Here is a 13,451-nt window from a genome sequence, read left to right on the forward strand (position 1 = left end):
AGATACTAGTACTTATTCATTAGATACTAGCAGGCCCGGACTGGCCATCGGGAGCACCAGGAGATTTCCCAGTGGCCTGGCGACTAATTTGGCCTGCTGCCAGCCAGCGTTTTTTATTTATTTATTTTTATTTTTTATATTACTACCTTTACCAGTGATCATTTTCGAATTCGTCATTCAATAAAATTATTAATATTAATAAAAATAATAAAAAATAAAATCACAAATCTGTTACTGTGCATTCACACCGCACGCGAATAGCGCGTCAAATTCGCGTCTACCGCGTCTAGTTTGACGCTTGACCACTTTGTGTTAATTCGCGTGTCAAGAGTGAAACTGACGCGCGTAAAAAACAAAAGTTTGAAGCGAAATTTACGCGCGTCACGCGCGTCAGAGGCAAAAGTTTCGAACCCCGTTGGCGACCATCTTTTTACAAGATGTCTGTTGTTGATCGGTCATTTATCGAGAGAGTCACCGCTCTGTATTTGCTCTGGAGAACAGAACAGCGCCGTAGGGATCATCATCTCCGTATTTGGGTCCACCAGACCCTTCGGAGGCGAACCCAGTTCGGCGAGTTTCACCATTTGCTCCAGGAGCTGCGCCTGGATGACGGCCGCTTTCAGCGGTACTTCCGCCTGTCCCGCGCCCAGTTTGATGACTTGTTGTCCCGCATCGGAGCGAGGATCACCCTCCAGGACACCAACTACAGGCGCTCTATCCCGGCTGCGGAGCGCCTGTCCATCTGTCTTCGGTTAGTAAATGTATATGATATTTTAAATACAGAATATTCAATATGCTAACATATGCTATCAATGTTTTTTTTAAACTGTGGTACGGTTGGCGCTCTTTCTAGTGATACTCAGTTAACTGACATAAATATTCTCTTGGCAGACGTGATACTGTCATGTTTCTCTGTATAAACACAGTGATCTTTATAGAGATTCTGAGTTAACTGCTATAACCTAGACATTAAAATATTCTTGGCATACGTGATACTGTCATGTTTCTCTGTATAAACACAGTAATCTTTCTAGTGATACTGAGTTAACTGCTATAACCACCGTTATGAGCAAATACAGACATTAACCTAGAAATTAAATATATCTGTAAGCAATATGTAGTTCTTGATTATTGTCTATATGTCATGCTTGATTATTGCCATTTTAATATACCATAAACCATTTAATAGTATACCTGTTGATTGTATAGTTTAATGTGTAACTACAAGTGTACTTATGTAATAATGTGTAATAATATTTATAACAATGTTTTCTAGGTTTCTTGCCACTGGGGACTCATTCAGGACAATAGCGTCCAGCTACCGGGTTGGTGTCTCCACAGTGTGCCAGATCGTCGCCCAGGTAGTGACTGCCATCTGGGACTGCCTTGTGGAGGACTACATAGCTGTGCCCACCACCGATGACTGGAGGTCCATCGCAGAGGGATTTCAGGAGCGGTGGAACTTCCCTCTGTGCGTTGGAGCGGTGGATGGGAAGCATGTGGTGCTGAAGGCACCCCCCAACTCAGGATCCCAGTTCCACAACTACAAGGGAACGTTCTCCATCGTTCTGCTTGCAGTTGTGGATGCGAAGTATCGCTTCCGGGTGATCGATGTTGGGGGGTACGGCAGAACCAGTGACGGTGGGATTCTGGCAAACTCCGCCTTTGGACAGGCTCTCCGGGCTGGCACTCTTCATCTGCCTCCTGACCACCCTCTACCTGGTGCTGAAGACAGAGGACCCCAGCCTCATGTCTTCGTGGCTGATGAGGCGTTCCCGCTGCGGAGGAACCTCATGCGGCCCTTCCCTGGACGCACGCTTCCTCCAGAGAGGCGTGTCTTCAATTACCGCCTCTCCAGAGCCAGGCTGGTGGTGGAGAACGCCTTTGGCATCCTCTCCTCACAGTGGAGGATGTACCGCCGCCTCATCGAGGTCCACCCTGAAGTTGCGGAGAAGTGTGTGAAGGCGACGTGTGTTCTCCACAACTTCATGCGGTATTCGGAAGGGAGGGAGGCACCTGGTGTGAGGGGCACAGGGCATGCTGGAGAGGAGCCACTGACAGGTCTGGGTCGAGTTGCAGCCAACAACTCCTCCAGAGAGGCACTCCAGGTGAGGGACGTCTTCATGGAACACTTCTCGGCGGAGGGAGCAGTACCATGGCAGCCGACGGAGTAGCATTTGAAGTCCTCCTCATGATTTCCCCACAACGGCTCTTTTAAGAGCCACCCACAAACCTATAAAGAGCATGTCTTTCTAAAAACAGTTTTCCTCCATTATAATATTTAGTATTTTTTTTTTTCCAGGTTGTCAGCCTCAGTTCCAGCCTGTCAGGTCCACAACATGCACATGTATTAAGTTTAAACTATGACTAACCTTTACAAAATTACAGGTTTTCCATGTTTGTATACAAGGTAAAATTATTTATTTATTTTTTAATAAATAAATGGAGCCAGCCTCCAAAAAGTAACAAACCTTTCTATTTTTTTGTTGTTGGTTGTCTTTACATTACAATGATGTTTCATATAATCTATATTTAGATATGGAATAAATAACATTAAATACTAAATTAAAACATCTTGTATATTAAAAAACAAGTTATGTGATACAAGATTTGCTTTGTTGTGCATAGAACCACAACAGGCATTTAGTCAGATTGTAAAATTATTTATTAAGGGCAATTATATAAAAGAAATAAAACGTACAGGAAAGAAAATTTAAAAACAGGAATAAAAAGGACCTCGCTTGGAAGCTGGAAAAGCCCCAGGGAACAGCATGTAGGAGAAGAGGAAGGAGGGCCTTCTGCGTTTCCTGCAGAGCCTGCTGCCTCATTTTATTTTTTACTACTCTGGGGGGGGTCAAATTGTTCCAAATTTAGCACAATATAGCTATTTTCCATTGCATAAGTATATCATTTATATTTAAAATGTTCCTTAAGATGAGGCGGCATGCTCTGTACAAAAGGCAGAAGGGATAGGAGGAAGTGCTCGTCTGTGGTTAGTGGCAGTGGCGGTGGCGGTGTGGGGGGTGTTGGAGGTTGCGACGGAGGTTGCGACAGGAGCGCAAGAAGTCGCTGCTCCACCTCCGACGGACCATCCGGTGACCGCTCACGGGGCCGCCGACGAGCTCTCCTCCTCTGTTGGCCTGTGAAAATAAAAAAATACAACACATGGTGCAATGAGAAGGCAGAAAGATGATACCTGATTTTCATTCTCACAGTGAAGGTTTAAAAAATTGCATTTAAACGACAAAATTGTCTAGATATTGTGAGAATAATATATGTGCCTGTGAGTGACAGACAGTGCTTAAATGCAAGTGTGATATTGTTTTGAACTTGCTTTAACATATATTAAGTAATTAAAGTTATACTTCAGACATATACGTAGATAAACATTCAAATGAACAGTAGTTAAAATGTATGCAGATGATTGGTTGCATAGACTGCAATGGATTTGTGTCTGCATTCACAAAAAACGTGCATGTAACATGTTGAAATATTGTTTGTACTATTGCCTTCACACACCTCTAGGTTCAGCAGCAGGGGCTGAGGGACCAGGGACTGGGGAGACAGGAGCAGAAGATGGGGTTCTTTGCCCATCCTCACTCTGATATGGCTCTGTCAAGACAATATTAAATGTTAATACGACACATTGGTAACAATACTCAGAGAGATTAAATTTTTTTCATCTGTAAACATGACAACATATATGCCTCGTAATGTGTCTATATTAGAAACACACCTGTCACTGTCTCCCCTGATTGTTCGGGGTGTCCCTGGTCCTCGAGGTGGTTGTCCTCTCCGATCCGGGCCTCGACCCCCTCCATGTTACTTGTCGTTTCTCGTGGAGTGACGAAGGGGTCGAGGAATCCCAAGATCTGAGAAAACTTCCACCTCTTCCCAGACCCTGCTGCTGACCCACTCCTCTTCTCCATCTCCTTCCTCTTCTCCTTCAGGTACGTGTCCCTGAGGCTTTTCCACTTTTTACGGCAGACATCATCTGAATAAACACATTATCTTGAAAAGCAGTTGTATATTTGCGGGAAAATAGTTGTAAACTAGCAGCACGGCAGCTTGCTAACTGATTAGTAACGTTAGCTCAATAACGTGACTCAAAAGTGAAATTTGTATATTTTACAACGTACCAGGTTGTACAATCTCCTCACTAATCTTCTTCCAAGCGAGGTCCTTTTTGTTCCTGTCTCTATAAAAGTAAGAACTCGAGTCAAATAACTCCGGGTGACCACTCACAGCTAAAATAAGTTTCTCCTCCATTTGGAATGAATGACTTTGGAGCGGGAGTTTGTTATGCTATGTCACTTTATGCCACGTGAAGCAAGCAGGCTCCTGATTGGTTAACGCGGCGCGAATTGACGCAGAAGTTCAGATTTTTCAACTCGGGCGGCAGACGCGAATTCGCGTCAAACGCGTGAATGCACAAATAGCACTAACTAAATCATTCGCGCGTAACGCGCTTAACGCCCCATACGCTTAATTCGCGCCATTCGCGCCAACTTGACGCGCGAATGAGGCGAATTCGCGTCTACCGCGCCGCGCTCTACGCCTCATTCGCGCCGCAGGAATTTTTTACGCGCGTAACGCGTCTTTGCATTGACTTAACATTGAAATCACTCGCGCCTGACGCGCTATTCGCGTCCGGTGTGAACGCACCATTAGTCTTGACTGGCAAGGCTACGCTTCGACTTTATGCCTCAGCCAAACGGTTAAACAAAAAATGCGAGCAGCACCCGATGATGGAGAGAAAACGGCCAGGTGGAGCAGAGAGGGAAAGGAAAAAGAAAAAGAAAGCACTCCAAGAACAAGCAGCAAAATGTTGCAAAATTACTGACCTGTTCAGGGCTTCAAGTGCAGGTCACTTTCATCTGTAAATAGCCTTGTGTAACGTTACTTTTTTCTTCGTTAGCTTAGAATTGAACTGCTAGCAAATGTAAGCGATAGCGCCCCTATTACTATCATCTACATTCGTGGAGAAATCAAAACAAATGAGTGAAACATCACACAGAACACTTACAGAAGAAATCTGAGGTAAAAATTCTAATTGTTGTCTTTTTTTTTATAACCTATGATTTAGTTTAACATAACACAACTAAGGGAGCTGTTTCGCTGAATATTATCACGATTGGAAAGGTTACATTGAATTTATTGTTCAGTAAACAAGTAGCGCTGTTAATATTTATTATTGTTACTTACATTTTAGACACAAACAATATTAACTGTTTTTGTTCTATTGCACCGACGAAAATAGTTCCAAAGTTACTGAATGATTCAGCGTTTTGAACGAATCTTTTGTATGAATGAATCAATAACTCAATAATTAAGACGGTCACTTGCCGCCACCTATTGGCGGTTTAGTTTAATGTTTAAGTATTGCATTTTTTTATTTGTATATTCAAACATATATTTAAAACATCTCATGATAACATTATTTATTGCAGTTGTAATTTTGCAGTGCAAATTATTTATTTTGATGGGTAACAGCCCTATAGTGTCTTATTGTTATGAATTTATTGATCAAATGTAATAATTTGACATGAAAGCTGATGCATACATTTAGTAAGGTTATAAAAATATTTGTATTAATAATTGTATTAATACATTTTATAAAATGTATTTAATAAATGTATTTTATTAAAAAGTCTTATGCAACCTGCTGACCTTCTAAGCTAACATTTTTGCTTAACCTCTATTCTGCAGTTTATATACATTTATGAGTGTGAGGTAGAAAGTAGAAACCTCTTTGGACTTCAAGAGTAAATGCTTGTGTAACGTTATGTGCACAGACCCGTTTGATATTAGAACTGCTTTACTTCTAGGTCGGTTGTTTATGTTTTTATGTTATGGTTATACTGTGAAATAAATGTAATTTAGGGGGGAAAAACAGGGTTGTCCGTGTTTCTAAATTTTATTTGGGTGCATAGCATGGCCTGGATGGGTGTCGGATTTCCCGGCCTGAAATTGTGTCCCAGTCCGGCCCTGGATACTAGTACTTATTCATTAGATACTAGTCCTTATTTATTAGATACTAGTCCTTGTTAATTAGTTACTAGTACTTATTCATTAGATACTAGTAACTATTAAATAGATACTAGTACTTATTCATTAGATACTAGTACTTATTCATTAGATACTAGTCCTTATTTATTAGATACTAGTCCTTGTTCATTAGTTACTAGTACTTATTCATTAGATACTAGTAACTATTAAATAGATACTAGTACTTATTCATTAGATACTAGTAACTATTAAATAGATACTAGTACTTATTCATTAGATTCTAGTATTTATTTCGATAGAGACTGGTAACTATTCTTTTGTTACTAGTACGAAATTAAATTTTTTGCCATTGACTTTTATGGGGATCTGTCATTCAGATATCTGTATATATGTATTCCAATTGTGAATAGTACATATATATTAGATACTAGTAGTTATCTATTAGGTAATAGTACTTATTTTTTAGATACTAGTACCTATTACTAGATACTAGTATTTATTCAATAAATACTAGTACTAAGTCATTAGATACTAGTACCTATTAAATAGATACTAGTATTTATTCCTGTTACTAGTAAGATTTTTTTAAATATATATACAAAACGGAGAGATTGTGGTTAAGACACGTGAACTATGAGGAAGGAGCAACCTCAGCAGCAGGAGGGAGGTAAAGGTCAGTAAGCTGGGCTGAGTTGAGTGGGGGACGGAGGGGGGTGACTCTGGGACGCCAGAGTCACTGTCGAGCCCTCTTGAGGTGTCGTGGGCTAGTCGACGAAACACTGAGGACGGAAGGTGCCCACTTGAAGACCCTAGAGATGTTCCCTACTCCGCTCAATCCAGAGGGTTGTTATGGGGGGACCGCACTGTGGTTGCAGCCGTTGTGTGTGCTGACGCGCAAAATACACTGCAGCTAATTAACACCAGACAGAAGGAGATTCACATCACCATATGGAAAGAAGCGTAGGTTACTGTAAAGCAACGTCATAGTTGGTGTTTATCTTGGCGAAAGCCGATTACAAATCAGCATGAAGTTTTAACATCTACTCTCGTGTAATGGAAATCTTTACTTTCAATCAAAAATTTGCAATAGATATGTAGAATGTGTTTTTCTGCATGTTTGGCCTGGGTTTTTGTTGCATTTACACTGTTCTGACCACTAGGGATCACCATCGAGACGGTTGTTGGAGTGTTTCGAAGCCTCGACACAATATGGCACATTTGCTTCAACTGTTTCACAAAGTCTTGATCTGCCCACCACTAGCCGCGACATTTTGACAGATATAAACCCATGGTTTAAACCCAGCCACTTTCCAGTTTTAGAATAATATTATTGCCCCTCCTGCCTATTATGACCAAATAATTGATTTACACACATTTGATAGCCCCATTTAGGCTACGTTAATTACCCCCATTGAGGGGTGAGCCACATGGGGGTAGATTGTGCCACTGATTATGCTGGCTTATAAAATAACTTATTTTAAAATTTCAGAAAAAAATAAATTTCAAATTGAAGATAAAAAAAAAGATTGACTGGAATGAACCAAATGGGCTAAAAAAACCAATATCCCACTTATTAATACAAGGCCTTTTTTAAATGATCAGAAAAAAGAAAAAAAAATCAAGAAATGCAATGTGGAATTGCAGTAAAACAATACTTTATAATACATCATCAGAAAACCAGAACTTGGCTCCAAGAACCCTACTTGTACAATTTTAACAAACTTGTATTGTCCAGCAGTTTAGAGCGAACATAACGCTTATGTTACCGGCCTCAGACCTAGGGGGATCTGGGCAGGTAGCCACAGGCTGGATACCACTATGGGTTGGAAAGAAGTGGAGATACAGAAATTATGTCTTTCTCAAGCGCTGGATGTTTATTTCTGAGCGCTTGCGCTACCGTCTCCACGGCAACCCACTACGGTGAAGCAGTGCAACAGCGCCATCGGCGCCAACAGCGAAAGTGAAATGAAGTAACTGTTTTTTTTTTTTAATTAAACTAATATATGATGCCATGCCTTGAAGAAAGAAAAATCACTTTGCACAGCAAAAAAAAAAAAAAAGAAAAGAAAAAAAAAGATTTTTTTTTTCCGTAAATGTTAAATTATTTCATGGGCCTCTCTTCATCATAGGGTGAGTAAAATGGATGACTCTTCAAATATGTGTGGTCAACATCAATTTTGTCTATGGATACCTAAAAACAAGGGGTGGCTCAACATCCCCATCGGCTCAAATCACTCCACTCTTCCCTAGTTGGCTAAGAAAAAAGTATGTGAGCCGAGTAGCATGTAGCATTCATAGTATCCATAAAACAGCAGGCGAAACCTCGATGAAAGTGAGAATACGATGTTCACTGTAACGGTGCTGATGTGGAAGCAGACGAAGACAATGGTGAAGAGAACCCAAGTGCAGTTCATTTACAGTCTCCAAACATGAAACAAAATATAAACAAAATCCAAAAACATGAAACAAACCATGAAAAAAAAAAAAACTTAACTATGAACAGCCTTGGGACATGGAAACATGGAACAGCATACTTCAGAAAGGCATGAAACATGAACATGACCAGCAACAGACATGACAGTCACTATATTACACACCAATACAACATACAGTAGTACTATACATGGAGGCGAATATAGTCCATCGGAATTTAACTCATACTACACACGTTCATTCTATATAGAACATACTTTTTTTTCAAGTTTCAAATCAAATGTAGTATTTCGGATGCAGCATTTGATTGATACTCTCCTACTATCAAGCAAAGCATGCTGGGAACTAGATTGTCTGTCCAGTTAATCCTGCAACCCGAACATACCGAGAAGGCCAAGAGAGGGAAGGGCTTGTGTTTTAGCCTGAGGAAGGTCCCACCTTTGAGGGTTGGCTCAAGGAATATGAAAGGGGGAATTTCTAAGCGGGAGATTCCTCTGTTGGGAGGATTTATGAGTCTTTGTTTTAGCGTGCTCATTTGCATGTGCAGCTGGATTGGTTGCTGATGAAGAAACTGTGAAAGATTCTTGTAATACTAATATGTTGCACAGCTATCGACATATCATGTACACAATCATTTTGATCTTCAAAGTACCAATTTATAGAGACCAAACATGGTATAGGTGAGGGTACATTGACCGTTGGTTCTATCATATAATTCACAGCACCAAAAATAAAAAATAATAGAATTAAAAGACACTGCACAAGACAGTAAATCATTCACACAATTTTCTTGCATGTTCATTTATAGATCAGTTCGTCTATGATTAATGCAGCAAAGTCTGTTTCTGTCTTCTCTGTCTTGACCACGTGACCACATTTTTAACAGCAATAAAACCAACTTATCTGATCATAGTCATGGTAACCCTTCACTGTAAACCCTAATGTTGTCTTTACTTAAACAATCAAGTGTACTTGACTAAATATTACTTAAAATTTTGCATTTTGGCCCTGTCACTCAAAAATATAAGTTCAAATAACTTATTTACCTTCAACATACATAAACTTAAGATTTCAAGTGCTGTGAGCTCAAAATCATGATTAATCCTTACAAAAGGTAATTTTCACAAATGTTGTTTTCTTGACTGTGAAATGATAATACATTCATACATGCTTTCTTCAAGTGCAAGGTGTCATTCTTATTTTACCAGAAAACAAATGGCTTTCATTATATTACAATTATTGATCGTAATGTAAATAAACTGATTTTTGTTTATTTTTTAAACCTGATACTTTAAACTTGATAAATAAACTTTAATACAAGTGTTTTTGTAATACTGGGGGTTGCACAGTTTTCACTCAGTATCTCATACATTTGTATAAACGGGTGCACATGTATGCCACGTGTCAAAATGCATGAAAGAGTTCCTCACAGCCACCTCCCAAGTCTCATTAAAAAATATACAGAATAACAGAAATACAGCGAGGGCACATTCTGTTTAACGTTAAATCAAATTAATTTCAAATCGGTTTAATTAAAATCTCTCTCTGGTCTTCCTTTGATGCGATTGGCCACGCAAGCAGTTCTGCCTGGCAACAAGAGAACTAATGCACTGATTGGTGGATTACAAAATTGCTGATTTTCGCATCGTCTGTTGCTGCTGACACCACCAGTGCAAATTTCAAGACGGGAGTTTTTCTTTGTGTACCATTCTCGGTAAGTACAATTATTAAGATATAAAGTTATTTTGTGTGACTTTTAAAAACTGAAATATGTTTATTTAAATCCTTGCACGGTTCTATAATAAAAGAGAACGTAGTCATAACGTTAATTACAATATTTCCTGGTCAAACTTTTCCAACATAAAGTTAGCCACTAATTAACGTTATTTTATTGATGGTTTTGTGATGATATGATAACTACGATATCAAACGATTCTTTATTTTATTAGTAATAGTAATTAGTAAAATATAAACTTAATCATTGTGTAATCGTGTATTTCTCGCCAAAAGAACATCATGGCAGCTAACGTTAATGATGTTTTTTTTTCTGGTCAAACTTTGACAACGCGACATTAATTAACGATATTTTCTTCATGATTTTGTGATGGTATGATTATTGAAATGTCAACAGCTTATTTCTTATTTTACCTGTGAGATACATACATATTTGATTATCTTTTTTTCTGTGCAAGAAAGAATATGGCAGCTACTGCTTAACAGTTAGACCATGTGGGTTATTTTTCCCGGGCAAACTTTGTCAGTTTCACCAATAATTGACAATATTTTCATGATACATTTCTGATTGATTGAGAAATCGATGTATTATTTCCTAATTATTTAAAGCATGTCTATGTGCACGCTAATGGTATGTGACCTGCCCTTGTCTCCCCACAGATCTGCTTGGAATTCAACAGAATTACTGGCAAAAACCTAAAGCAGGAATTCTACGAGAACCTTGATAGATATAGTCCATGGTTCATGGACCTTTTTAAAGCCAAAAGGTGGACTCCTGGTCGGTACTTGGCTAACTTTTTAAATCAAATAAAGGTTAGTAATTTTGTCTTATTTAAGATAACTTAAAGGATAACTTTACTCACCCTCAAGTTGTTCCAAACCTGTATACATTTCTTTGTTAACGCTGAGCACAAAGGAAGATATTTTGAAGAATGTTTGCAATTGAACAATTTTGGGTACAATTGATGTTCTTAGTATTTCTTTTTAGCATGTAGAAGTCAACAGTGGCCCAAAACTGCTTGTTTACAAACATTCTTCAAAATGTATTCTTCCTTTGTATTCAGCTGAGCAAAGAAATTTATGCAGGTTTGGAATAACTTGAGGGTGACTAAATGACAGAAATTTCATTTTGGGGGAACTATCCCTTTAAAAGCATTTAATTTTTTCAGCATTTAATCATGTAGCCTAATCTCATAAAAGTTCTTCAAATATATTGATTAGTTGTTAGTTGTTCTGGCAGTAATGGAATTTTGTGTTTTCCTCTTAAGTCAGCCCAGCCAACTGAGGTCCGAACCCTTGTGATTCGAGGACTACCTATTATCCTTGGAGATGATGATGACTCTTTCTTCAAGTCATGTTGAAAAGTAAGTTCATCTGTTCTTAACCTGTTTACATTAAAAGAACCACCTGTGCTCCCATAAGTCTAAGCATTTGTCAAGCATTTGAAAATCATGTTGATTTTAAAGCAATAGTTTACCCAAAAATGGAAATTTGCAGGAAATGTTCTCACCTTCAGACTATTCAAGATGAAGATGAGTTTGTTTCTTCATCTGAAAAGATTTGGAGAACTTTAGCATTACATCACTTGCTCACAAATTGATCCTCTTTAGCGAACAGGTGCTCAAACTCATTCAAACAGCTGATAAAAACATCACAATAATCCACAATTAATCGACACGTTCGCTCTTTGGACTCTTACTTACAACACCCGTTCGCTACAGAGGATCAATTTGTGAGCAAGTGATGTGATGCTACATTTCTCCAAATCTTTTCAGATGAAATTATAAAAAAAAACTCCTCTATATATTGAATGGCCTGAGAGTGAGTGCATTTTCATGTTTGGGTGAACTATTCCTTTAAAATACAAATGTGGCCAAGTCTTCAAATTAATAAATTGTCATTTATACTGCATACTTAAAAAAGAAAGTATTGTCTTTGCCAGAAACATGTACATTTTCATTAAGTCAAATGCATACTTGTCCATATAATTTGGGATTAGGGTTAGTGCTTTGTGTTTTTAATAAATCTAGTTATATCTTTGATAAACATTTGATTCCTGATCGCAATACTCTATTTATGCCTGTTTTTTCACTAGGTGTCTGATCATCGCAACTCCATCCTTGATGTGCCAGCGTGCATCTTATTTGAGGACACTGCACTCCAGCCCCCCAATTCCTTGCATTTAACTTCTACGATTGGAATAATACTTGAAGGTCAAGTGGTGATGGAAAAAATGCAGGACCTCCCACAGGCTATGTGTCTCTTCTTCTGTCTGATCTATGCTCTAGAACTGAATTACCCAAAATCACTTGCCAACACGTTTGATTTCATCCATCCAACGTCTGTTTTTATCCAAATTTTAAAATTTAAAAAGAATGTATACTTTACGTTTACATGTTTAGTACATTAACACAAATGTGAGACTTAAGTGTAATGTTTAAGTGATCAGAGTTGTACAATTGATGTAGTGCACTACTTAATGTTGGACATTGTTGCCACCTTTAGAGTTATGTACATGGTGTGACTCATTTCCATTTCACATTTTGGTCAATAAAGACTCAAAGGATCAATATGTTGTTTGTTGTTTTATTTAAGTGCAGTGTGCACAAAGCTTACTGTCAAAAATATTAACTTTTAAATTTAGAATTAAATTCTAATTTCACTTAAATTTTCATGTTGAGTTTACTTAAATATACAAGTACACTTGAAATTAACACTAAGTTAAATGAACTTTATTGTTTAAGTACATTAAATAATCGTCAAGTTTGGTGAACTAAACAATTTAAGTCAAGTCTACATAAGCACCAAGTTAAGTAAACTTAAATATGCACACTGAAAAAAATGATTCTGACCCCTTGTAAATGTTACATGTTTTTATCTGGTTAATTTCACTGATTTTAATGTGTTATTTAATCCTACTTATTTTTTATTAGTAATTTCCAAATTCACTGCCCTTGTTTAAAACAAGTTAATTTTATTAAATTAAAAGTAATTAGAAAAAAATATGTTTAATTTAAAATTGTGGCAAAAGATTACAAGCAATATTATTATTTAAATTTAACACATTAGAATTGAGTAATAATTAATCAAAATAATTCCTTAAAAGTTAACCATTTTCAAATGAGTAAACAGAGAGACTGATTGGTCGTCTGAATAAAATGACCCCGCCCCCTTGACACTGTGATCCAGAGCTATGTTCAATACAAAATCCCTATGCATTTTAAACAAAAATAACAGACAGACGTCAAAGAAGAAGTAATAAGTCTTTATTTTTA

The 13,451-nt window shown here is 37.9% G+C and overlaps 1 long non-coding RNA gene across 1 annotated transcript; it reads left to right on the plus strand.

Annotated features, from left to right (window-relative positions):
• The first annotated feature begins 10,017 nt into the window (after positions 1-10,017).
• LOC143735343 (uncharacterized) lies at positions 10,018-12,746 on the plus strand. The gene is made up of 4 exons (XR_013203106.1): positions 10,018-10,156; positions 10,837-10,989; positions 11,445-11,540; positions 12,272-12,746. It is a non-coding gene; the product is annotated as an uncharacterized LOC143735343 (long non-coding RNA).
• Positions 12,747-13,451: the final 705 nt, after the last annotated feature.

The sequence above is a fragment of the Siphateles boraxobius genome, unplaced genomic scaffold, assembly GCF_051911475.1.
Source record: "Siphateles boraxobius isolate OS27281-9 unplaced genomic scaffold, OSU_SipBor_1 13, whole genome shotgun sequence".
NCBI lineage: Eukaryota > Metazoa > Chordata > Actinopteri > Cypriniformes > Leuciscidae > Siphateles > Siphateles boraxobius.